The following is a 26,507-nucleotide window of genomic DNA, read 5'->3' on the forward strand; positions in this document are numbered from 1 at the left end:
GAACAGAAACAAAAGTGTCTGCAATGGAGACAAAAAGCAAATGACAATTCAGCAAAAAGCTTAGGACCACTGGGACCACATGACACAGTGAGACTCAGAGATTCCAACACTTGAGACTAGAAGGCAACTGTTCTGGAGGAAGTAAATCCCAGATCCTACACAGTCAGAACAGAGGATGGTCAAATACTGAAGAGGAATCGAAAGAGCCTGCTGAAATTGCAAGAAACACTGCAGGGACAGACAACTGCAGAGGATCCAGCCTGCACAACAACTGAGGAAACACCACAAGTGCTAGACAGCAATGGATCAGCAGAGCTGACACAAGCACCTGTGTTAAGAAGATCCACATGTAATCAAAACACCTGAAAGATTGAATCTCTAAAAGAACTGCACACTTAAAAAGTTTGTGGTGCTAATGTTTGTGTTTACTTCTGTGTTGAACTTTAAATTCTAATGAATATTGTATTAGTGTGTCATGTTGTTAGATTAAGCATCTCAAGGAAAGGTGATATAATGATAGACCATGAAAGGGAGTCAGAAATGTGTTGTTGTAGCTAACAGTAGATTCAAAATGGATGCCTCCATGAGAATGTGAGTGAGAACTAAAGATAATAAAGTATAGTTGTTATAAAATAACCCAAGTTTCTTATTACAATAAAAGAAGCATCACTTTACCCTTTAGTTGGTTTGTCCATATACTTTGTCAGAAATTCTTCCTGGACATACCTGATAGATTCTGACCCATCTCAACCTTTTGTACTAAGGATATGCCTGTCGATATGAGGGAATTTGATGTCTCCCAGAACAGCAACCTTGTTGTTTTTTGAACTTTTCCCTGTTCCTCAGTGGCATGCAGAATACACCCAAAAGAGCGATTGCTCCCTTCCTGTTTCTGACTTTTATCCACACTGACTCAGTGGACAATCACTCCACAACCTCTTTTTCTGCAGCTTAATACTTTCCCTGATTAGCAAAGCCGCTCCTCCTTCTTTCACCTCCTTCTCTGAACCTTTTGAAACATCTAAACCCAATTTAACTGGATGAAGAGATCAGGAGTAAAGGAGTGGTGAATATTGGGGGTCAACATATGGTGGGGGCATATACACAGTTCCGAATAGAGTGTGGTAACAGAGATATATTTAAAACATAGCATTTGAAGAGCATTATGTTTCAAAGGATTAACCCAAAATTTATTTTTGGCCACAATATTACAGACCATTAAAGCAAGAAAGTTATGATGCCGATAAAATCTTCATTTGACCTCAATGCTGTGACTATTTCTGGATACCATGCTTCTGCAATTGGCTTTGGTAAAGGTGCAGAGATAATTCCAGGGATGAGGAATTTCAGATACATGAATGGACATGCATGTTGGAGTTGTTTTTCTTGGAAGAAAAGAGCTTGTGAGGAGTTAGCAAGGGCTATTTAAAATCATAAATTGCATAAGCAGTCTCCATAGAGTAATACATAGAATCATACAGTGAGGAAACAATCCCTTTAGCCTAACTTGCCCATGTTTGTGGAGAGAAACTGGATCTATTCACAGAGGAGTCATGAATTATGGGATGAGGAATGAAGGTGAATGTCAAAAGAACCATGAGACATCAGGGGGAAAAAAATTGAATTTGGAATACATTACTGGGTATAATAGTGGAGTAATAGTACTATTTCTGTAGTAGAGAGAGTGGAGAGCACCAAGTTCCTTGGAGTTCACTTAACTAGTGACCTATTGTGGACCCTCAAAATCTACTCTCTTGTCAGCAAGGCTCCACAGCGACTGTACTTCCTGAAAAGACTGAAGTGGGCAAGGCTACTGGCCACCATTATGTCAACCTTCTATAGGAGCTCTATCAAGAGTGTCCTGGCCCTTTGCATATCAGTGAGGAATGATCGCTGCTGAGAAATGTATCAGAGGTCAATCCACAGGCCATAAGAGTGGCAGAGAGGATCACTGGAATTACTCTCTTCCTTCCCCTGTCTCCCCACCTACCTCTCCCCCATTGGTGTGATCTACAAGGATCCTTGTCTGAAGAGGGCACACAAAATCATTGAGGATCCCTTCTACCTTGTACACAGCATATTACAGCTGCTCCCATTGGGGAAGAGATACAGAGCCACCACCACCAAGCTGAGGATCAGCTTCTTCCCAAGGGCAGTGAGAATGCAGAATGACCAAAGGAACTACTCACACTAACTATCCAAGACTTTCATTTATACAAAACAATATTTATTTATCTATCTATTTATTTGTTTGTTTGTTTGTTTGTTATAATAAAATACTTGTCCCACATATGTATTATTTATCTGTATGTATGTTATGTCTGTTGTACGTCTGCATGTTTTATACCGAGGACCAGAGAATGCTATTTATTAGGTTGTACTTGTACAATCAGGTGACAATAAACTTGACTTGACTTGAGGAAGCTACAATTGCTGGTTCAAAAGGGAGCTGTATAGGTACCAGAAAGGAATTAATTTGAAGAGTCAAAGGAAGACAACAAGAGACTGGGTCTTCATAGATTTACACACAGCTGGTATGGATTCAATGAGATGAATGGTCATATGCCATTCTGTGACCATTTAGTGATATGTGGACAATGACTTAGAACATAGAACACTACAGCACAGTATAGGCCCTTTGGCCCTTGATGTTGGACCAACCCATCTCAAATCATATTGGTATTTTGGACTTCATCACTCTTTTGTACTAGCAGATGTTGCATGAGAGTTTCTGAGAACCAGGAGACTAAAATTAATCAGAAAGCCAAAGAATGGAAGAGAAGAATCAAACATATTTTATACTCAATGTTTATGATTCTACAATTCTCTGTATGATTTTCCTGCTGCAGTGTAATACTGAAGGTAATCTGACCCCATGACTCTCTCCCTCCCAAGTGCCTTCCCCCTCCCTCCTCCTCTCATTCATGATTGCTTCCCCTTTACACCAAGGGCATACCTGACACGCAACAAATTTCTATGCCATTAAGTTTAGCATGCTCTGTGAGGAACCAGTATTTGCCATATAGAACTCATCGAAACTATCACGAGAAGAAACTATATCCACTGTTCAATTAATGCAGTTCTTACACTCTACTTCAGATGTCACAATCCTAACTCAGATCCAGGGCATTATGAGAATTCCACACAGGAAATAGCTAGAGGACTGCAAAGCTTCCTTCTGACTTTGATCTGGTGACAGGCAATTTACCAAACTGGATGATTGGCCAAATTGTCTAATTTGGTCACTTGGATGTCAGCCAAGTCTTCCTTCTGAGAAAAACGTGACTGCTAAGAAACTAAAAGTGTCAAGAGCTGGAATGTGTGGAGGAGATTTATAATTTCTGCCTTTAATTGTTGGTATTATAACCATCCAGGGGCTCTATGGTAGAACTGATAGGCCAAGGAATAGGCTATTTAGTCGAGCTACATAATAAGTGAACAAACCTTCGCAGAGAGCTCAAAAAAAATGATGAATGGTTGAAGGGATAATAACTACTGGTGAAACGATGAAGCTAGCATGTCTAAGTGGTTAGCATTCTTGGCAGAACGTGAAAAATTGAAAAGGAATATTATGTCAGCCGGGACTATTTCACTCAAAATACGTGATTTGAACTGATGCAAGCTGCACCAGTAGCTACAAGGCAATTATCAGCATTTTGCTGATGATCACACAGTTACAGACTGAGGCACACCAGTGGTGAGCCCAGTGCCTTCAACGACCAGCATTATTTCAGTTTGGCTCGTGCAGATTACAGTCAATTGCCAAGGGGAGTGTTTCAAGGCTGCGACCAATATTAGAAATCATCCCACAAGTCTTTCCAGTTTGGTCAAACCCACTTTGGAGCATGTGTGAAAACCTGATTATCTGGCACGACGCCAAAGATTTTAGCAAATGGGCTGTGGATAACAAATGGGTTTTCTCACCAGTGAGAGGGGTGAACTCACTTCCTGGAAGATTGAAGGAGGCAGAATTCCTGAAACATTTAAGTGTTACTTGAAAAGATAAGTGAAGAGGTGGAATGCACAAGACCATGGACATGGAGATTAATTGAATAGATCTTTTATTGTTTGGCAGATGATGTAAGCAATATAGTGAACAGACAAATTAGTCCAGTCCAGGCAGCTGGTGAGTGGCAGTATTCATGCCAACACTTACTTCAGCCAGAAGATTGATGTTAAGATTTGCAGGCCAGAGCCCTCTGACTAACGCATGATTGATGATGAGTTTGCAGAGATTGTAACCTTGTTTGATTGATGTGTACTGATTGTTTGCCTTAATTTTCAATAAACCTGCAATTGATTTTGAATTTTAGGATTTGCAATCAAATCAATATGACAATTCCAGGCCTGTAATGTCACTGAATCTAACAACAGGTCTCCCATTGGTGCAGTAGATAATTGCTGCCAGCAACAAAAAAAAAATTGCAGATAGAAATCTTTGCTTCTTCTCCTCCTCCTCAACCTCCAAATTGGAGTCCTGTTCTTCAGTACACTCTCATTCTACTTGGAATGCTGAAAATTAAGGCACAAATCTTACTTCTGCCATTTACCACCCTGCGATGAGGTCTGCAAAAGTGAGCCAGGATTTCTCTGCAACCAATAAACATAACAGTCAATTAATGTTGATTTTAACCATAGAACACTAAAGTACAGACCCAGCCCTTTTGGCCCATCTATTCCATGGCAAACTATTTTTCTGCCTCATCCATTCTTGTTAAAATGGTGGATGGTGCAAGATCTGACATAAGTTAGTGTTTTTTTATTTGCAACACAGTATAAACATGTGCCACCCAATTTAACCTACAATCCTGTATGTTTTGGAGGGTGGACACAAACATATCACCCAAGGAACACCCACACAGAACACATGCAAACTCCTTACAGACAGCTCCGGATTCAAGCACAGGTCGCTAACGCTGTAATAGCATCACACTAACTGCTATGCTACTCGTATCACCTAAGAGAACACATTCCACCCAGAGCACGCAAATCAAAACATGTGTCATGTGTAACCATCGTGCCTAATGTCTATTGTCTATCAGTTCTATCTGGTGCTGAAAGCTGAATACAAACACTTGTTTTTAGCAAAAGAATATATTTTTTTTGTGAATAGACTTTGAAAGGAGGTCTTTGGTATTCGTCCAGATCCCAGATTAATTGACATTGATGAATAAAAAGCTCTTTTATATGGTCATAGAATACATGAGAAGGAGATTCTAAAAACTGGTGGTAGGTTCAACTTTCAGTGTTCAAGGTTCCTTTTATTGTCATGTAATAAAACATTAAAAAATCTAAAAACTTCATATACTTTAACTTTTGTCTGCCGTAAGACAAATAAAGAGTTGCTATGAACTTTGCCCCTAACAATAAGAGAGAGAGAAGCAAAAGAGTGTCTCTTTAGAGAGAGTGAGTATCCGTGAATTCATTTTCAGTGTTCCTATAATCTCTGCAGCTGCACAGACTCGTGTTCAAACCATTGGAAACCCAAGCTCCAGATCCAAAACTTCAATAAGATCTGGAAGTCTTCAGTGTCTGAGGCCCTCCAGGAGCCCTTCTTGCACTCAGCAACTTTTCAAATCCCAGTTCTGGTACCTGATTCCTATGAGCCAGTCTCCAGCAGCCCACAGCCTGTGTAGGTCCTTTAACCACGTCATGAGCAGTTGGCAGCCTGAGTGTCCTTCAACTGCATCACCAACAGCCCACATCCTGTGTGAATCCTTCAGCCACTGAGCCCTTCACTGGTCCACCTTCCCTGTTAGATTGTCTCCCAAGCTTCTCCATCCCATCAGTGTTCTCCCTGTTTCAGGTGTCCGGCGCCAGTCTGCTGCTCCCCCAGTGTTTGCAACCCCTTGTGGTATGCCACTCAGGACAGGTACCGCAATCTTGGGCACAGACCTCCATGGTTTTAAGATTTAAAAAAAAACACCACACTTCCTCCAACACAGTGGTTTTCAAACTGCCCCCCAAAACTCACATTTAAGTTTAAGTATTCCTTATGCCATAAGTGCTCTGTGATTAGTAAGAGATTGCTTAAGGTGGTATGTGAGTGGGAAGGGAAGATTGAGAATCACTGCTCTAGACCCAATTGTTACTGAAATATTTTGCTTGAGAAAAATTGTCATTGGCCCATTTCCTTTAGAGATATGAAATTGTACACATTACGAGTCAATTAGGTACAATTAAAACAGTGGCTTTCAAACTTTTTCTTTCCACTGACATACCACCTTAAGTAATCTCTTACTAATCACAGAGCACCTATGGAATAGCGATTACTTAAGGTGGAATGTGAGTTTAGGGGACAGTTTGAAAACCACTGCTCTAACATAAATTTAAAGCCTGTACAGAGCAGTCAGCATCAGGATCAGTCAGTCAAACCCTACAGAGCATCTGTGTCTCAGCTCCCTGCTCTCCCTGGTCCATGGCAGCAGCAGTGCTGCCATTATAGCAGCTCCAGTGTACAAAATGTAGACCGGCACTCAGAAAATTCACAGCCTGGAGAAAAAAAACACTCTCCATATCTCTGGTCCTATCAACCGATACACACTCTGCACACTCCTAGTGTTTCTTCCATTCCTGTACACACTGCACACTCCTGGTACCATGTGATGTTTCTTTTATTGTAATAAAGAAATTTGGGTTCTTTTAAAACAACTATACTTTATTAGCTAAAGAACTCACTCAGGACCGTGTGGAATCAGCCATCTTGAATTCAACTGAGCTGCAAAAAACTAGCCTCCAACTCCCTCTAGTGGTTGGGAGTGTCTCTAGCCTACACTATGGATGCTGGGAAATCTGCTCAGTTTCTCCAACACTTTTGTGTATATACTACAATAACAGCATCTGCAAACATTCTTGTTTCACTCCAACTGTTCTTTTATCTCTTTTGCTGTTGGTGGAATCTCAGCAGAATGAAAACTGATTGCTATATTTACTGCAGAGAGTCTAAAATACCACTAAAAACATAACTTCATCTGTGAAGTACTTTGGGACATAATGAAGACATGAAATAGCTCTTTCGTCCGTCAACATCTTTTAGGTTTTTTTTTCACGAATGTCAATTTCTATTCCTAAATGATTTTTTTTTTGTGGGGGGATGGGGGGGGGGTGGTTGGGATTTACCTAAGCATTCAATTCTTTTCTGGAAGCAATTTAAAATTTTAAGAGACAGCATTGATTTAGGAGTTTTAAGAATTGTCAAAAAAAAATGATGATATATTGACAGAAAAATAAAATCTTATCAAAGATTGAGTTGTTTTTTTTTTGCATTTGGAGCATTAAATCCACTCTGGGGAAGGTACAGATTATTTGTGTATTTAAAGATGGCATATTCTGGAATTCTGCACAAAACTTTGAGTCAATGGCAGCATAGATCAGATTTTTTTGGTGGAATATAATTCAACCTTTAGCCAACACTGATTTAACATACCTAATAAATCAAAATACTGTACTATTTTGATGGTAGTTGTGAAGTGGTGAGGCCTCTTTCAATGCCTGTGCATACGTTTATTTGCTTTCAGCTTTACAACTTTTGATACCTTCTTGCTTGGAAACAGGCACTTCTACAAAATAAAGTTGAAAGGAGCATGGTCAACAAGTATGTGGACTTATTAAATTTGTGAATTGGTGTTTTTGGTATTCTGAAAGGAGCTAACTCCGCTTCTAACACTCCCTTCTGCATTTTAACAAAATTTCTCACTGAACAGTGAACTGATTGTTCCTCTCAACCAGAGAAGGGATCAAAATTCACTGGCCTACAGGGTGGTCTAAATCTCTCATCAGGAAAGGGAAAAATACATGGGTGCATTTTTTTCCATTTAAGCTGATTAAAATGTGCTTGAAAATACTAGCTCTCACTATTAGAGCGGTCATAGGCAATCATCCAGTCAAAACAGATCAAATGACTTTTCAGACTGTTTTAGTTATCCAAAATGCACAGAGGTTAGTGAAGTGAGTTACTAAAGTTTGGGGAGCTTGTGCCAACCACATGTAAGACAAAGATTCACAGTTCAAGTCAAAATAGAATGCTGGCTATTTTTATAAATATAATTTTTTTTATATAAAGTAGTCCAAAAGTATCTTAAATGTTAAGTGTCTTCAAATATTTTGGATTTTTCTCAACTATACAGTTATAAGTCCACAATGTTATTTTGTCCAATGAGTGAACACAAAAATAAATGCCTCTCCAAGAATATATCTTTGGACATGTTTCTTCTTCCTCTTTGTTCATCCCTCAGGATCAAGCCAGTTTTGTGACCTCTGAGGTGGATAGTGGAGCCAATAAGGGAACTGTCCAACTCTTCCACAGGTGAAACAGGAGCAATTGGTAGACTATGTGCTAGTTGAGCACTTCTTTTGCTTTTACACAAAGCTTCTGTGTACTACCAATGCAAGGTCATCAGGGACAATTCCTGATGCTTCTTCTTTACTTCAAGTAGTCACAAACCTCAAAGTTTCCCAGACGTCAGTGGATGTTTCAAGGAGAATCTGAGAATCTTCTTGAATCTGTATACCTGGGAGTATTTTCTAATGTTCCTAAGTGCTTTACCTCACTTCGTTTTAGATTAAACATCATTTGACATTTTTCTGCCAAAATGACCATCCAATTTTTACTGTATCTTTCTGTGGCCTAAGGTTTGACATATCACTGTCAATTGCGCTGTCAATTTTCGTAGCATCTGCAAACTTCTTTATCGTGCCCTCTTTATTTAGTCTGGATTATTAATATATATTACAAAAAATGTGGGAAACCCAGGACTGATCATTTTTCTGTCACAAAAATGACGCATTAACCCTGGTCATCTGCTTACTGCCAGTGACTTAATTTTGAATTCCATTTTCAAAGTTCTCTCGCAATCCCTAGCCTCTTACTTTTTTGTTTGGATTGCATCTGGGCCCTTGTTGAACCCCTTACCACAGCTATGCAGACAATATTAAACATGTTGACCTCCAAACATCAAAAAATACTGGCAAGTTAGACAGCACAGCTTGCCCAATCATATATATGCTGATTGTCCCTGATAACTGTGCCTTTATAAGTGTTCTTTACTCTTTATTAAAATAGATTCTAGTAATTTGTCCCTCAGAACAACTTAACTAACTGAGTTGCAAGTGCACAGTACTTCTCATGTTTTATCCATTTGCCCTGAAGTCCACCATAACTAATACCTCTTTATTGATGCAGCTTGAAGTTTGATGTGAATGACCAGGAGTTCTAATACAAGGTGTTAATCCAAGTTGGTTTGAAATGAAAGTTCCATTCATGTTCAAAGGGGCAATAAAGCTCTTCAGACATCTGAAGGTTGAGGTCCAACAAAAACACATGGTGGACAGAAAGAGCACAGGATATCCAGCAACCTGCTTACAACCGAAACCTATATAAATTCTTCAAACTGCCATCTACAATCAAATACCCAAGCACCCACCCTACTTAGAGGCAAGACTGAGAAAGTTTATCAAAGACCAAGAACTATTTGGTGCCTGCAAGGATGAGCAGTTTAAAAATCTCTTAACCTAGCCTCTGTCTTTTAGAACAAGTTTCCTTCTTCATTCCACAACCCACACCACACCTAAAATACATTTCTGAGATTTCTGGTTGAGATTTATGCAGTTTTTGTGGTGTAAGGTACAGTTGATGCAGGAAATTGTATTGCACCACCCTGTACCTAACATTAATAACAGCTGTCATGCTGTCCCGATAGAGGTCTGATCAGCAGCACCCGTGGATTGTTTTTGAGTTCTTTGGGCTCGTAACAATATATATTGTAGAAATTGTTTGTCATCAAAATGTAGGGCATAAATATTCATGAGTGTCCATGATTTGGAGTATATTTGACAAGGCATCATCACAAATCTCCCAGCCGGTCAGCGACCACACCCTAGACCACCACTGGAGCATTCTTCCCAATCACGATAGCCACTCCACTGGCCCTGCCACTGAAGGAGGATGTCCCCACCTGGTCCATCCACCCCCTCTTTAATTTTATATGCTTTTGCTTTGTAAGGTGGGTCTCCTGCAGAAACACTATGTCTGCCTGTATCCTTTTCAGGTGTGCCAAAACTCTTTCTCTTTATTGTTCCGTTAATCCCATTCATGTAAAAACTTACAAACCTAATTGTATTGTCCATTATCCCAGAGCCCTTCCAATGTCTTATCCTTCCTTCTATTCCTCTGGTACATGTCTTCCTTCCCGTTTATCTTTCATAGACATCTGGTGCAGATGACCATGCTCCAAACGAACTAAAAAAAACTAGAACCATCAATTCAAAGAAATGCAAAAAGTACCCCCAACTAATCGTTTCCCATTCCCTTCTCTCCCTGGATCTACTCATACCTTTCTCTGCGCCAATGCCCGAAATATTAGTGCCCATTCGCCCGCCATTTTGGGGCATGCCCAATGTACCCATCTCACGCTTACCCTAGTCTATCCCCCTTCTCTTTGAGCTCCCCGTAATCATTCCTCTTTTAAAAATTTAGCCATTCTTCTTTAGACAGTAACACAGTTAAACATAATGAAACATGCCCCTCAATCATACCATTTACAGTATATACAATCAATAATTCCACCAATGCCCCTTTCTCTTTTTCCCTTCATTTATATTTAGACCTGGGAGGGCAATAAGTTTTCCACATAAACCAGTGCCTCTGAGAGTCTGCAAAAAAAACTTAAATATCTTCAACGATGCAGGGTGAAGGAAGATAAATCCGGTCCCTTTTTCCCTAAGATTTTTTTTTCACCTTGTCGACTTCCTTCCTGCACCTTAAAAGCGCAGCACTTATATCCAGATAAAAGAGGATTTTCACTCCTCCATACTCCACCGGAACCCCTCTCTTCTTCGCTCCCTCTCATAACAGCCTATAAAACTCTCTCTCTTATCCTGGTAGCAAAGGAACCTCACTGATTGTGATAGTACAGGTCTATCACCAATGTACATAGTGTATATAGTTACTGTACCTAGACTGTGCTTACAGCGATTGGCTGAGAGCTAAGCCACTCCTATTGTCTGGGCCTTAAAGGGTTGTGTCCCTAGCCAGGTCGGATCATTCCGGACTGGTCGGCCACCTGTGAAGAGCTCCGGTCTTTTGCTAATAAAAGCCTTGGTTTGGATCAACAAGTCTTTGGTTCTTTCGACGAGCTCTACACTGATACAGATCAGAATCACGGATTTGGACTTGGGTGGGGTGCAAGAGACCAGTGGGCCAACTGTATTTCCAGATCATTTCCAATTTTCTTCCTCCTCAATACCAAACAAATCCAGATTTTGAAGAACCCCATCAGGTCTCTTACCTCCTTACACTCCTTCACCCCCACAATTTTAATATTATTTCTCCTGCTGAAATTTTAAAGGGAGTCCATTTTCTCCCAAATTCTTTCTTTTTCCTTCCCCCACATGTCCATCTCTTCTTCCCTTTTTTCCAGCTTTTCTTCCACTTTATATTCTTTCATCTGTTATTTCCATGCTGTTGGTTAAATTATCTAGTCTCTCTTTGATGGTATTCTGGCCTGACACCAATTTTTAAATGTATTTTTCATCTGGTGGATAGCATCCATAATGTCCTTGGCAGAGAGCACTGTGCACTCTGCCTCCCTTTTCCTTGACTTTCTTTCCTCCTTGTTTTTCCCTTTTGTTCCTCTCTTCCCTCCTCCTCCCCTTCTTCCACCAAAGTCTTTGGGCTAATGGTGACATGCCTCTCCCCACTGCCCTCAATGTCCCAGCTCCTTTGTGGTCATGCAGCCCACCATTCCATATGCCTTATGTGCCCGATGGCACGTCCATCTTCAGGTCCCCACATGGATCGGCCTTACCAGGGAAGTGCCTTTTATTCCTCTTCCCTGTTGTTATCACCACCGCTGCCATCACCTTCACCACCCCTCTGGGTCCAAGTCAGTTATGCTGCCCGCTGGCCTCCGCCGCACTGCCACAGTCACCCGACGGCGCTCCTGCCTCCCTACTCACGCCCCTCTGCACTCCATGGTCGCCTAACAGTTTTCCTGGTGGCACTTTTGCCTCCATGCCTGTGGCCCTCTCTTGGCCACCTCGCGCTCCTGTTTCTGCCACGCTGATCTCACTTAGCTTTTGACCCATGGGACATTCCGGGGCTCCACTCCTGCCATTGTCACTCCAATGCCTGTAGGTCTGAGGTCGTCCTCCTTCTCCCTTCCAGCATGAGGCGATCCTCTCCTATTTTCTTTTCTATCTTGATTTGTTGCTTTATTCTTTCTTCCCATTTTCTTGATATTTGTTCAATGTTTTCTTTCTTCCTTTACATTTTTATAAGGGGTTCTGCTTTTTCTGTCTTTTTCCATCTTTCTTCTGAGGAGCTCTTCTCTTCACCTACTGCCTCTCCAATGACATATTGAATCCCGTCAGACTACTATTCATTGACTACAACTCCATTTTCAACACCCAAATAAAATCACGCCCAAACTCTGAGACATTATGCTCAGCAACTCCCCTCTTTAATTACATACTACAAATGGTAATCAGTGAGAATTGGTGGCAACACCTCCTCCATGACCATACTTAATATCGGTGATGTGCAATGCTGTGTACTCAGCCCTCTACTATACTCCTTGCACTCTTACACTCTGTAGCTAAACACCACTTCAACTAAAATTCACAGATGACACCATGGTTGTCAGGGCACCAATGTCCCAGAAAGGCTTTCAGCATGTCAACCATGTCCCTCAACTTCTACAGGTGCAGCATTGAAAGCATGTTACCTGGAAGCTTCACACTAAGGTCTTGGAGCTGCTCCACCCATTAAAATAAGAAGCTGCAAAAGGTCATGAATGAAGCTCAGAACATCAGACACACTTCCCTCCCCTCTATAAACTCCATCGACCCTTCCCATAATGTCAGGAGCGTAGCCAAAATACTGAAAGACACATGCACCTTGGCTGCAACCTCGCCTCCTTCCTCCCATCAGGAAGAAAGTTCAAAACTATGAAATCGCTCACCAAAGCGCTCGCAGCCCTCAGGCTCCTGAATGAACCTCACAACAATGCTCTCGTGCTACTCTTGCCATATACCAATTGATCACTGACACTCTATTGTGCAATTTGGCTCTTTTTTAAAAATTTGAATTTAGAAATACAGCACTATAACTGGCTTTTCCAGCCCACGAGACCGTGCCAACCAAATACACCAATTAACCTACAAACCCCGTATGTTTTTGGAGGGTTGGGGTAAACCAGAGCACTCAGAGGAAACACACGCAGCCATGAGGAGAACATATAGACTTTTTTTAGGCAGTGCTGGATTCGAACCCAGGTCACTGGCACTGCAACAGCATTGCATGAACCATTGCACTGGTGTGCTGTTTTGCACTCCAACTTTATATGGTTTTATGCATGACTTGACTTGCTACCCTGCTTACAGAAGAACCCTTCTCACAGCACCAGGCATTATGTTACAATGAACTTGAAATTGCTCACTGATTGTCATCTCCACTTTAGAACCAAGTTATGGATTTACAGAATGTAGGTCGCTCTGTACATGTGTACAGTTGGAGACTGTAAGTCATTATTGTCTTCTTCATTCAAGTATGGGAAAGATAGACTCTAACAGTACCCAGCTGGAAAAAAGAAGGGCTTTCCCCTTCTGTCCTACTGTGCAACAATGTCCACTCCACAAAAGCTCCATCCTATTCCAAAAATAACCAAAATCAATAATAAAAGCCTTGTAAATCAAGTTTAAATTCAATTTCATTTTCTCATGTATTGAAAATGCAGTGAAAGCGGCTATTTTGCAAGTAGATTAATTGACATCTCATTCTACAATAAGTAAAACAGCACAAAATGCACAAAAGTACAAAGTTATGGAACATAGACAACATAATTTTACAATTTGGGAGATCATTCCAGAGCCTGATAATGGCAAGAAAGAAACTGTCCTTGCATCTGGTGGTTCATGGTCTTAGACTTGTCAATATTCTTCTTAACAGGGGGTGTGGGGAAGAAAATGTTGCCAAGGTAAGATGAGTCTTTTAATATGTTGCCTTTTCCAAGGCAGTGTAAGTTATAGATAAAGTCTATGGAGGGTAGGGGGGGAATGTCCTGAGCTACCTTAACAACCTCTGCTTTTTCTTGTGAACTTGGGCAGAGCTAGTCCCATACCAGGCAGTCATGTATCCTGATAGGATACATTTAATGGTACACAGTAAGAGATGTTAAGGGATGCCACATTTCCTCAGACTTCTGTGGAGGTACAGGTGCTGATGCACTTTCTTGGTCATTTTAACAATATGTGTGGGCCAGGACAAGTCTCTGGTGATGTTTACCCATGGGAACAAAGCTGCCTATTATCTCCATCTCAGCAGTGTTGATGCGGACCAAGAAGTGATCTTCGTCCCTCCTCTGGAAATTTATAACCAGCCTTTTGGTGTTGCGGACATTGAGAGAGAGATTGTTGTCCGAACACCAAGCCACTAGTCTTTCAACTGTACTCCATTTCTTTCTTGTTAGAGATTTTGCCAACCATGGTGGTTATAAAGGCTTCCCTGTCAAACAAGCTGTGTGGCTTTTCAGAACCTTCATTTATGAATAATTTTCATCTCATTAAACCCCTGCAAAGGAATGCATGTACTGTGGTGAAGGAATTTCAATATCCTGCAATTCATTCATGTATTACATTCAAACTGATTACATTCAAATCAAAGATTTACAAATTTTCATCATCTCACGTGCCATGAGCTCATATAGTATGTTGAATTTCTTTCTAAGATTTATTTAAATTTATCAGAGTTCAGACTTGTCTACTTTATCAGATTTCAAATATTTAGAAGTTGAATATCCACATTTGTTATCTTGATTACCTGCTGTAAGTTCAGTGAAACTCTTGGGAACATTTTGATTTTCTTCAGTCCCCCGATCTTGATTCACCAACATCAATTCAGATTCACTCCATGTGAACTGCGATTTTGGCTCCCTGATCAAGTAAACAGGTTCATAACTTGTCTAAAAGTATTTCCAGTCATCTGTGCCAAAGATTTACATAGTGCTGGAGATTTTTATTCTTTAACCAACATTTCAAAACTGTGTGGCCATTAGTTACAATTGCTCTGCAAATCACTAAGTTAATATCTTTTTTTTTTAATTTACTTAAAAGATTTAGATGTGTGATCATATTCGTTGAGGAACATACAATTTACAGGATCTCTGCAGAAATGACACATAAAAATGTTTTAACCCAACAAGAGTTAAAGCTGATTTTTCAGGGTTTTGAATTTACTGACCGAAGCACCAATAATAAGAGAATTTGCCTCTGTACTTGAGGTCTATGAGAACAATCGTCACTTATAGCAGGCAAATTTCTCAAGGATGACCAGGAAAACTTCTCAGTGAATCAAACTTATACAGTGTTAGAGCATGCACTATTTTTGAATGACAGGTTCTATTAGTGTCTAATAACTGTCAAAATACCACATATCAGAAGGGTTAATAAAGAATATTCCAACAGTTTCAACTGGGAGTCTGGAAATTAGCTCAACACTGAAGTGTAGAAAGAGTTAACCATGTTAAAACTGTTATGGTGATGCTGAATAAGGCCAATATGTTCTCTCCTGAGATGAACAAGGCAATGAATTAGGTTTTTGTACACAATGGTTTTGTGGTTATTTTCTCCCACCAGCTTCAAAGTATCCAAATTTATTTATCTCAAATTCACAACTAAACATTTGGCTTATCAGTCCATTGCCAAATACTGTACTGTAATGACTCCAGTGAATTGGGTTGAATTACATAGCAATATGAATTAAATAAAAATATTGTAGACACACTCAGTTCAAGTATCAAATTATCAAATGTATCAATTCTTTCAAATTTTCTAATGCCAGGCCTGTCAAATTGGAGACAACCCCAGATCACTTTCTCCCCGAGAAATAAATCACCAGGTAACTGCCAAATATGGTTGAACTTATCAGAGGAAAGTCTGAGTGCATGTCATTGATCTTCTTGACAAATATACACTATGTTCCTTCAGCTAACAGGCTCCATCAGGTAAAACTTCAGTATCCATGCAACCAACCATAATTGGTGCCAAATCCCAGATATATGAGCACAGGATCTCTTTCCCAACTTCTAGGCAAAGCTTGCCATGTGTTACAATGTGGACTGAAACAGTCAACTTCTGTTTTCAATCACTTCCATATTGCTCCAAGCTGAACCTCTGCCACCTCTATCTGTTGCAATAACACTGCTTTTTAAGAGAGCCTTGTTAAAGTGGAGCTGGATAAAAGATGAGCACATACAACTTTGTAGATTTAAAAACTTTTGAACATGTTTTAGCAATTCCAAATCAAACCTCTAACATTGACCCATTTCAGGTTTCATAAGTGTTTTGGGACCATAAGCTAAAATGTGTGAATGTCCCATTATTGCTCATGCATAATACTAATACATAAATGCTCTGCCATTTCTATAGGACACAGAGTATACAATATTATCAACAGTAGTTTCACCCTCATGAATCAAAAGGATTTATGCATGATTTTCCACAGCTAAATTCTATATAATTATCCACAAAAAATTCTAGGAAGAATAAGGCTCAGAATAGAAATTTGCACAATTCTGAATCAAATTGTGGTGAACCATATGAAGGACATGCTATGTGGATCTTGTTGCACCAGTTTTGCACCTGTCCAAGGCTAATTGTGCAAAGGAAGAGGTGATGTCCACTAAGTGAGATCCTGGTGAGTCAAGTGAAAGAGGGTTAACAGGGATCCAGAGAAGCAAACATGCTCCAGGGATTAGGGAGTCATCAGAGGCCTGATTGGTAAATGCCTGCAGAAGATGTGAACATTGGACCTGGCAATGGATGCATTTGATTAGGCAGAGATCTTGAAATTTTCTTATTTTGGAGATGGGGTAAGGATAAGTGTCTTAATTAGAGCATTTGATGGGTTTGTCAATTGATGAATTAGTGGTTTCTGGGTCCTTGGCACATCAGCGACCAAAAATTCAGAAAATCAAGAACTTGGGATGTTCCACAGATCAGTGATCAAAGGGGTACAACCCTAGATTTAGGAAAATCAGGAATGGGAGATACAAAAATTTAGAGTTTAGGAAAGTCAGGGGTTTCAGAACCTCAAGGTAAATTTTAATCATGGGGACTGGGATCAGGGTTCAGTCACCTTCTGGGAATTGGGAGTTTGGGAGTTTAAATTAGGAGATTAGATAGTTTGGGATTCCAGAGAATTAGGGATTGGGGGAGTTGAAAATTGGGAGTCCTGAGCATCAGTGAATGGGGAATCAACGACTCAGTTAATGAATGATTGGAAAGAGAATGGGAGAGATGCAAAGAATACAGAATGAAAGAACAAAGAAAGATAAATATCATATATATATGTGTGTAATAGTTAATACTATGTAAATGTCGAGCCCCTATTTTTCACCTCAAAATCAGGTATTTTCTATAAATTAAGTGTAAAAATTGACCCTCCTCCCACTATTTTTTTTTTCCTTGGCCACCCACCCATCTGAGCTCCTGATCCCCCAACCATTGACTCATATCCAGGCCCAGGCCACCCACCCAAGGGAGCTTCCGACAATCCAACCGTGGTCTTTCGCCGTGGCCCCGGCTGCCTGCCTACCCATCTGAGCACATGATGCCCCAAGCACCTACTTACCACCCAGTCCTGGCCCCCCACTCTCCCACTCGAGCTCTCGATGCCCTGAACACAGACTACCACCCAGTCCTGACCACCTGCCCATCCAAGCTCTTGACGACCCTAGCACTTACCACAGTTAAAAGTAGAATGTGTGCAATAGTCAACCCCCAAACTTACCCTAAAAATTAGTCCACAAAATTCAATGATTACATTCATATATACAGTAATGGGACTTACTGTAACTGGGTTTGTTTTGGAGCAAACAACAATTGTCAGTGTCAGGGTCTCCTAGGCATTGCTTAGCAATGCTCCAAAAGGCATCTTGCATAATGTTTGTTGATAAACCTTTTAAATGTGCATCATATCAGGCACATAAGCATGGACTCACATCATGATAGGACAGGTAGATTTCTAGAGAGTCATGAAAATAAGCAAAAGAGTTATAATTGCTTCTGAGCCTGGGTAAAATCCATTTTCAATCACATAGTTCTGAAATTATATAAATTACACATACTTATCAAGTTTTCAGGCACTGTCTTTTCAAGAATTATCCGAGAAAAATCAATTGTTTGACTGCATTATGCACCAATTACAGTACAAGCCCGATTATCTGAAATGGTTGAGACCGTCCAACTTCAGATGAACAATATTTTCAGATAACTGGTCATTCTTTTAAAAGTAGCCCAGTAGCAACTGCAGTGTTTAAACAACAAACAACAAGGGAAGGCTTTTTTAAGCATGAAATAATGTTTAATTCTCACCAAAAAACAACCTGAACAAAATAAGATAAATCCAACTCCAAAAGCTTGAAATTTTACTCAGAGGATTTTCCAAAATTCAAAATTTTTTTCTACCTATCTCATTAGTTTGGCTCTGAAAAAAATTGGATAACTAAGGATTTCTGATAGTTTCGGATATCCTTGTTTATCTTAATTTTTTTTTAGGGCAGAATTACATTATTTTGGCTTCAAAGTTTTTCGGATAAATGCAGATTTCTGATTTTTCTGAGCCTGGGTAAAAACCCAAAAATAATTTCACAGCCAAAGAGACGTCACTTCCTGGTCCATAGACTTTTGGATAAACAATGATTTCGGATAATCTGATTTTGGATAATCGGAGCTGTACTGTAGTTCTATTCTAAATAGACAGTCAAATGGCATAAAAACAACCCTTAGAGCACAGTATGCCTATTCTTCCATGAAGCACCCATTTACACCATTCCCATTTTATTCTCCCTACTTTCTCAAGAAATTTCCCCCAGGTTCTACCACTGACCTCCACACCAGAAACAATTGCTAAGTGCTGGAGAAACTCAACGCATTATACATCATCCATCAGAAGCAAAGATATATTTTTGGGCCTGAGCCCTTCATCAAGGCACAAGCATAGGTAAAATTATAATCACCAATCATCTTTTCAAATTATTTCTACCTCCATCATCCTCATCACTAACACTTGAACTCCCACCTAGAGTGGGACAACATCCTGAGCTGAAAATATTGGAATAAGATAGCTTGGTTCTTTCACAGCAGAACTCAATAAATACCTGACAGCAAGGAAGTTTTCAGAAATAAAATGGAAGTGAGTTGAGATGGAAAGTGAATGTTTCTGTGATGTTGAAATCAGGGACACGCTGGGGAGGCGTGGCCATACTAAGGACCTAGGCAGATGAATTTTGATCGAGTTCTCCATGAAGACTGTCAAAAAGATGGTTAAAATTTTTAAATTATGAATTTTTCATTAAAAAATTGAGAAAATGAGTACTAAGTCAGCTGAGAAAAAAAATGAAGAAGTTTATACTCAGCCAGGAAAGCCCAAAAGGGAGTGAAAGCCCAAAAGGGAGTGGTGCAAGAGTGGCCTCGGGACCAGCAGACAGGGGAATCGGGACAAGAACTAAATATTATCCCGGAGAAAATGGAAAACTTGAGCAACCGATCTTATAGGTGTTGAAAATGTAATGAGAGGCATGACCGAAAGGATCATTGAAATTAAAGAAATGATCCAAACAGAAGCAGACATGGTAAAAACACAAGATAACCTAAAAGCTTTGGAGAAAGATGCGAAGCAATGGGACTCGGACAGACAAGATCAGTTGGACAAGATCAACCAGATGCAGATGAAATAATGTCCAAATCATTGGACTGAGAGAAGGAATTGAGGGAAGAAATCCAGTGAACTTCTTTGAAACATGGATCCTGCAAGTGCTGAGAGAAGAGATATTCAGAGAAAAATGCACATTGAAAGGGCTCACCGTAACCTCAGATCTAAGATAGCCATCAGCGACCATGACCGGACCTGGTAAGACTTTTGAATTACCAGGAATGGGAGACAATTCTGGGAGCAGCATATGAATACACTGAGCAAAACGATGGTTCACCCGGGAGTAACCATGAAAAAATGCTATTTTTCCAAGAGTTTAGTCCTACTTTGATTAAGCAAAGGAAGGAATTTGATGATGTAAAAAGACAATTGTTTTGCAAAAACTTGAATTATTCGATGATATACCCCTGACTCTGAGGGTGAAAGTAGCAGAAAGTATAATCAACAATTTTTAAAGACTAAAAATGAGGTGAAAAACTTCCTATGTGGTTTATGGAAAAGCTAAGGTTGTCAAAGAGGAAGACTGTGAAGAATATTTACATTGGGACTAAGTTAAAGTTGCATGTTTTTAAAAACCATCTTGTATTTATTGTTGAAAAGTAAATTTTGTTGAAATATTCAAGGAGAGCTCACAAAAGAGAGAAAACTTAGGAAAAGTATAAGCAGAGTAGAGATTCCAATCTAAGAGGGAGAATGGTGCCCAGAAATTAGTATCTATAAAAGATGGTACTAAAGGGAGGGGTTCTTCTTCCTTGAGAGATTCCATGGGCTTTTCACGCAGGCTTTTGGGGTTTCCTGTTTACGTCACCATCAGGGCAGGGACATTGTATATTTTTTTTAAAGGGAAAAGATCACTGTATTATTTAAACAATCAAAAAGGTTTTTATTGCTAAACGATATTTGTTTAAAAAGATCAATATGGATAGAACATTACAATGTATAAGTCTTAATGTTAATGGGATAAATAGATTGGTGAAGAGGAGCTGGGTCTTGGCACATCTAAAAACATTAAAGGCAGATATGGTCTTTCTACAAGAAACAAAAATTGGGATATGCAAAATTTTTAAAAAAAGGATGGTTGGGACAAGTAATATCATCTTCATTTGGCTCAAAAGCAAGAGGAGTAACAATTCTAATTAACAAAAATATACAACTAATGATAGAAGGGACACTGACTGAACAAGCTAGAAGATTTGTAATGGCACATTGCATAATTTATGCAGAATCATGGGTGTTTATGAACATCTATGCACCAAATTATGATGATGATGAACCCTTTATGAAAGATATCTTTTATTTTAAACAACAGCAGAGGAGACTTCAATTTTTATCTTGATCCAATACAATATAAATCAGCCAGAACAGTGTCAAGGGCAAAAGATGCAAAAATGACACTATCTGTTATGAGGATTTAAATTTGATTGATAGATGGAGCCAGCTTAATCCCATACAAAGAGACTATTCATTCTATTCAAAGGTAAATGATTCACATACAGGGATTGATTTGTTTTTAATGTCTGCGCAGTTAAACAATAGAGTGGTAAAAACAAAATGTTTGGTGAGACTTTCATCAGATCATTCACCATTAACTTTAACTATTGCGATAATGGAAAATCAAGAAAGCGTGTATAGGTGGTGTCTCAATGCCATGCTATTGAAAAGGAAGGACTTTTGTGAGTTTATTAAGAGACAGATAGAACTATTCTGTGAAACTAACCTTTCTTTAACTGATAATAGCTTTATTTTTTTAATATGAAATATGCTTAAAGATGATCTAAGAGAACAAATTAATTCTCATACAAAAAATCTTGAGAGACTATGCTACAGAGCTGGATGGGTCTAGACAAAAGTATAATAATATTATAAAAAGAAAATCAGAGAACAGAGTTACAAGAAAAACAGGTTGTTAGAGAATAAAAAATTGAAATATAACACATCACAAATATATCGAATGGGAAAAAATATTTAAAAACAAACAAATATGAATTAGGAGGATGCGCATATAAAGTCTTATCTTGGCAATTAAAAGCAGAGGAAACATCTAGAATGACAAATGCAAAAAAAAAACAGACTCTGATATTATAACATAAAAGTAAATAAACTTTTTTAGATTATCCAAAATGGTCAGGACCAATCTATTTTGGATAAATGCTTTTTTTTGGAGAACTAGTCATTTTATAAAAACAGCCCAGTAGCAACAGCAAATCACTTGTAACAGTGTTTAAACAACAACAACAACAAACAAAAAGAGAAGAACCTTTAGGCATTAAAATAAAGTTTAATTCTCACCAAAAAAATGCTGGCCACTGCCTATCACTGACACTTCCCCACCGATACTCTGTTCATGCCAGAAGCTTGACAGTCCCTCTCCTGCTGCCACCAGGAGCCCAAGGTCAGCTGCTGCTGCTGCTGGGAACCCAAGGTCCTCAGTCAGTTCGGCTCTGAAAATGTTTGAATAAATGAGGATTATAGATCTGCTTCGGATATCCTCAGTTATCTGATTTTTTTTTAAATTTTGGATAATTGAGAATTTCATAGAATCCGATTTTGGATAATTGGGGTTGTACTGTAAATCAGAATTATTAGGAGATGAAAATGAGATGGACAAATTTTTAACAAATGTTGAACTTTCAAAATTAGAAGATAGAGAATGAATTAATTTACATGCCTCTTTCACAAGCAAAGAAATTGAGAAAGCCTTGGGTACTTTACAAATTAACATATCTCTGGGGGAGGATGGGTTTCCACCTGAGTTCTATAGTCAACTTAAGAATTTATTAATGATGGATGTATTGGACTGGGCAGTGGAGACTCAGGCCCTCCCAGAATCTTTCTCAACTGCTATAATTACAGTGCTACCGAAGAAAGATAGAGACCCATAAAACCACTCCTCAAAGCTGATTATAAAATTTTGATAAAGACATTAGCTAATAGACTGGGACAATATCTACCAAAATTAATGCACACAAATCAGGTGGGATTTGTCAAAGGAAGACATTCTTCAAATAGTCTAAGTAGACTATTTAATATAATATATATGTCAAAATTAAAGTTGAATCCAAGTATAACCATCTCCCTAGATGCAGAAAAAGGATTTGATCAATTAGAATGGTCTTTCTTATTTAAAATGTTGGAAAAATTTGGTATAGGCAGAAAATTTATAAACTAGATAAGAATTCTCTATCATAAACCACAATCCAAAATTATGACCAACTATCAGATGTCAGCAGTTTTTGTCTTGACAGAAGGGTATCCTCTGTCTCTGGCACTTTTTATCCTCGCTATTGAATCACTGGCAGAGACTTTAAGGAGAGATCTGGATGTTAAGGCCTTCAAAGTTGGACAGTGTTGAAAAAGATAAAGGTGGATAAATCTCTGGGACCGGACAAAATATTCCCAAGGACACTCAGGAAGGCTTGTGGACAGATAGTGGTACCATTAACAGAGATATTTAGGATGTCACTAATCACGGCGGTAGTGCCAAAGGATTGGAGGGTGGCGCATATGGTTCCGCTGTTTAAGAAAGGGTCCAAATGTAAGCCTGGGAATTATAGGCCCATGAGTCTGACATCTGTGGTGGGCAAGTTGATGGAAAGTGTTCTGAGGGATGGTATTTACAAATATTTGGAGGTACAGGGATTGATAGAGAGTAATCAGCATGGTTTTGTCAGGGGTAGATCAGTTTTGGTCACCAAATTATAGGAAAGATATAAACAAAATAGAGAGAGTGCAGAGAAGGTTCACGAGAATGTTGACAGGATTTCAAGGTTGGAGTTCCAGGGAAAGGTTGTGCAGACTAAGGCTTTTTTCTCTGGAGCATAGAAGATTGAGGGGGGACATGATAGAGGTGTTTAAGATTTTAAAAGGGACAGACAGAGTAAATGTGGATAGGCTTTTTCAATTAAGAGTGGGGGAGATTCAAACTAGAGGGCATGGTTTAAGATTGAAGGGGGAAAACTATAAGGGGAACATGAGGGAAAATTTCTTTACACAAAGGGTGGTAGGGATGTGGAATGAGCTTCCGACAGACGTGGTTCAGGCAGGATCATTAGTTACATTTAAGGATAGACTGGATAGTTACATGGAGAGGAGAGGACTGGAGGGGTATGGACTGGGTGCTGGTCAGTGGGACTAGGAGGGTGGGGATATGTTACGGCATGGACTAGTAGGGCCAAACTGGCCTGTTCTGTGCTGTACAAGGTTATAAGGTTATATGGTTATAGGAAGAACATAAAATTAGCTTATTTGCTGATGATGTGCGATTATATAGGTCTGACCCAGCTGAATCCTTGATAAAATTACAAACAACATTAGAAAAGTATTGAAGAGTATTAAGTTATAAAATAAATATGGACAAGAGTGAGATTATACCATTGAAAATTTTTAACTATGAAGGATATCAAAAAGGTACTAGATTTAAGTGGAAGATAAATGGAATCAAATTTTTAGGAAAAATTAAAGATAATAATTTACAGAATTTATATAAATTTAATTATACTCTTAGAAAAAAATAGAGAAAGATTTACAGAAATGGAAAAACCTGCGAAACACACTAGTGGGAAGAGTAAATTGTATTAAAATGAATGTGAGGCCAAGCTTACAGTATCCCTTTCAATCATTGCCAATTGCAGTTTTAAATATTTTTTTTAATTATTGAAAAATTACATAAGGAAATTCCTATGGAATAATAAAGTGTTGAGAATTTCGTTGGTAAAAGCTAACATGGGTTTATAAACTGGGAGGAATTAGACTTCCAGACTTTAAGAAATACTACCTATCAAGACAAGCAAGATTTTTATCATTTTTTGAAGAAGACAGTCCCTCTTCATGGATTGAATTCAATAGAAGAAGAAACAGCAAAGGATTTTATTTATTAGTGGAATGCTGTTAATAATAAAAAGATAGATAACCCTATATTAATGCATATGATTAGAATATTGAAAGAAATAAATTAGTGTATTGAAAAAAATAAGAACATCATTACATAAAAATGTCTTGCTGCCTATGAACCTGGACAACAAAATATTGAATTCATGATATGACAAAGGAATAAGATATATTGATGACTTTTATATGTTGGGATCTCTTATGTCTTTTGAACAATTAAGAAATAAATACGGAGAAGGTAATGGGACTTCCTTTTGTTTTCTCTAGCTAAGATAATTCCTAAGAGAAAGATAAGGGCCAAGTTTGGCCCCACCTGAAATTAGTGAAAAGGAACTAACAATTTAGCTGGAAAATACACCTAAATTTATAACTAAGATGTGCTATGCTCTCCAGAATTAAAGGGCAAAACCAGGTTTACAGAGATCGAGAGAGAGATGGAAGTAAGATCTAGGTATTGCAATAATGGAAAGATGTTGGTATGATTGGTGTTTGGATAACATGATGTCCATTATAAATGCAAGATACAGATAGATGAGTGCAATATAATTTCCTACACCAATTATATCTCACACCACAGAAGTTGCATAAATCAAAATCTGAAATATTGAAGATGTGTTTTAGGTGTGGGACAGAAATAGGAATGTTCTTTCAAGCTACGTGGTTGTGTGTGAAGGTGAAACCTTTCTGGCAGGGCTGGCCTTCATGTGTGACCCAGAGCTTTATATTTTGGGAAATTTAATTGAAATAAATGATAAACTAATTAAATTCCAAATTTCATTTGTTAAAGTATCTTTAGCAGTGGCTAAGAAATTTATTGCGATTACTTTGAAATTTGACTCTCCTCTACATATAACATGATGGACTATTGAGATGAATAGTTGATTACCTAAGGAATGAAATTACATTCAACTTAAAGAACAAATATGTCATATTTATTAAGATATGGCAGCCATTATTGGATCATATATGGGCCCACTTGTAATTCTAAATACAATAATAAAAAGGATAATTAAAAAAATGATGCCATAGTATAAATACAAATAACTTTCCCATATAGAATTTTTGATGGTCAACATAAATGTGAGCCCTGACAGTGTGTGCATTTATATTGTGAAAAAGAGGGGGGGGAGGGAATGTTTTGTTTTGTTTGTTTTTTTGTAAAGAAAAATTTATATATATATGGGAAAAAAATGTTTGATTTTTTGAAAAATTCAGGGTTACGCCTTTGTCTCCATGAAGGAAAAAAGATAAATATTTCAGAATCATGTTTAATTATCATTCAAATTCAGACATACTGTTGTGAAATTAAGCAGAGTAGAATATCCAGCCTTTGAATGCAGACATTTGAAATGCAAATAATCTTTCCCAATACCATATACAATTAATATTCTTCATGATTGTTTCTAATGATTATAAAGTGGCCCTTTGAAATGTATATGAATATAAAATTTATAATGTCAGATATGAATATGATATATTTATATTAACCATAGAAAGCTATAGCCCAGAAAACTGGCCATTTGGCTCTTCTCATTTGTGCCAACCATTATTCTGCTCGCCCCATTGACCTATTCCAATTCCATAACCCTCCAAACCTTTCACATCCATGTATCTATCCAATTTATTTTAAAATTTAAGATCTACTAATCTGATAAATTTGAACATCTTTATTAGGTAGTTTTCAAATTGAATTTCATGCATGGGTATTCAGTAGCCTCTTTATTGGGACCGCCTCTTCCCTTCACGCTTTCTAAGATTAGTAGCCATACCTTCAACCCATACAATACAGATTTGGCTTCAATTTTGGAAGTTTTTTTACTTTAATTTTTTTATTTTATCCAGCACCATTATTCCTAATTTTCTTTTTCAACTGTCTACAATTGATCAACCCTTCACTTTTTGGAAAGTTAAA

Source organism: Narcine bancroftii, chromosome 1 (assembly GCF_036971445.1).
Source record: "Narcine bancroftii isolate sNarBan1 chromosome 1, sNarBan1.hap1, whole genome shotgun sequence".
Lineage (NCBI taxonomy): Eukaryota > Metazoa > Chordata > Chondrichthyes > Torpediniformes > Narcinidae > Narcine > Narcine bancroftii.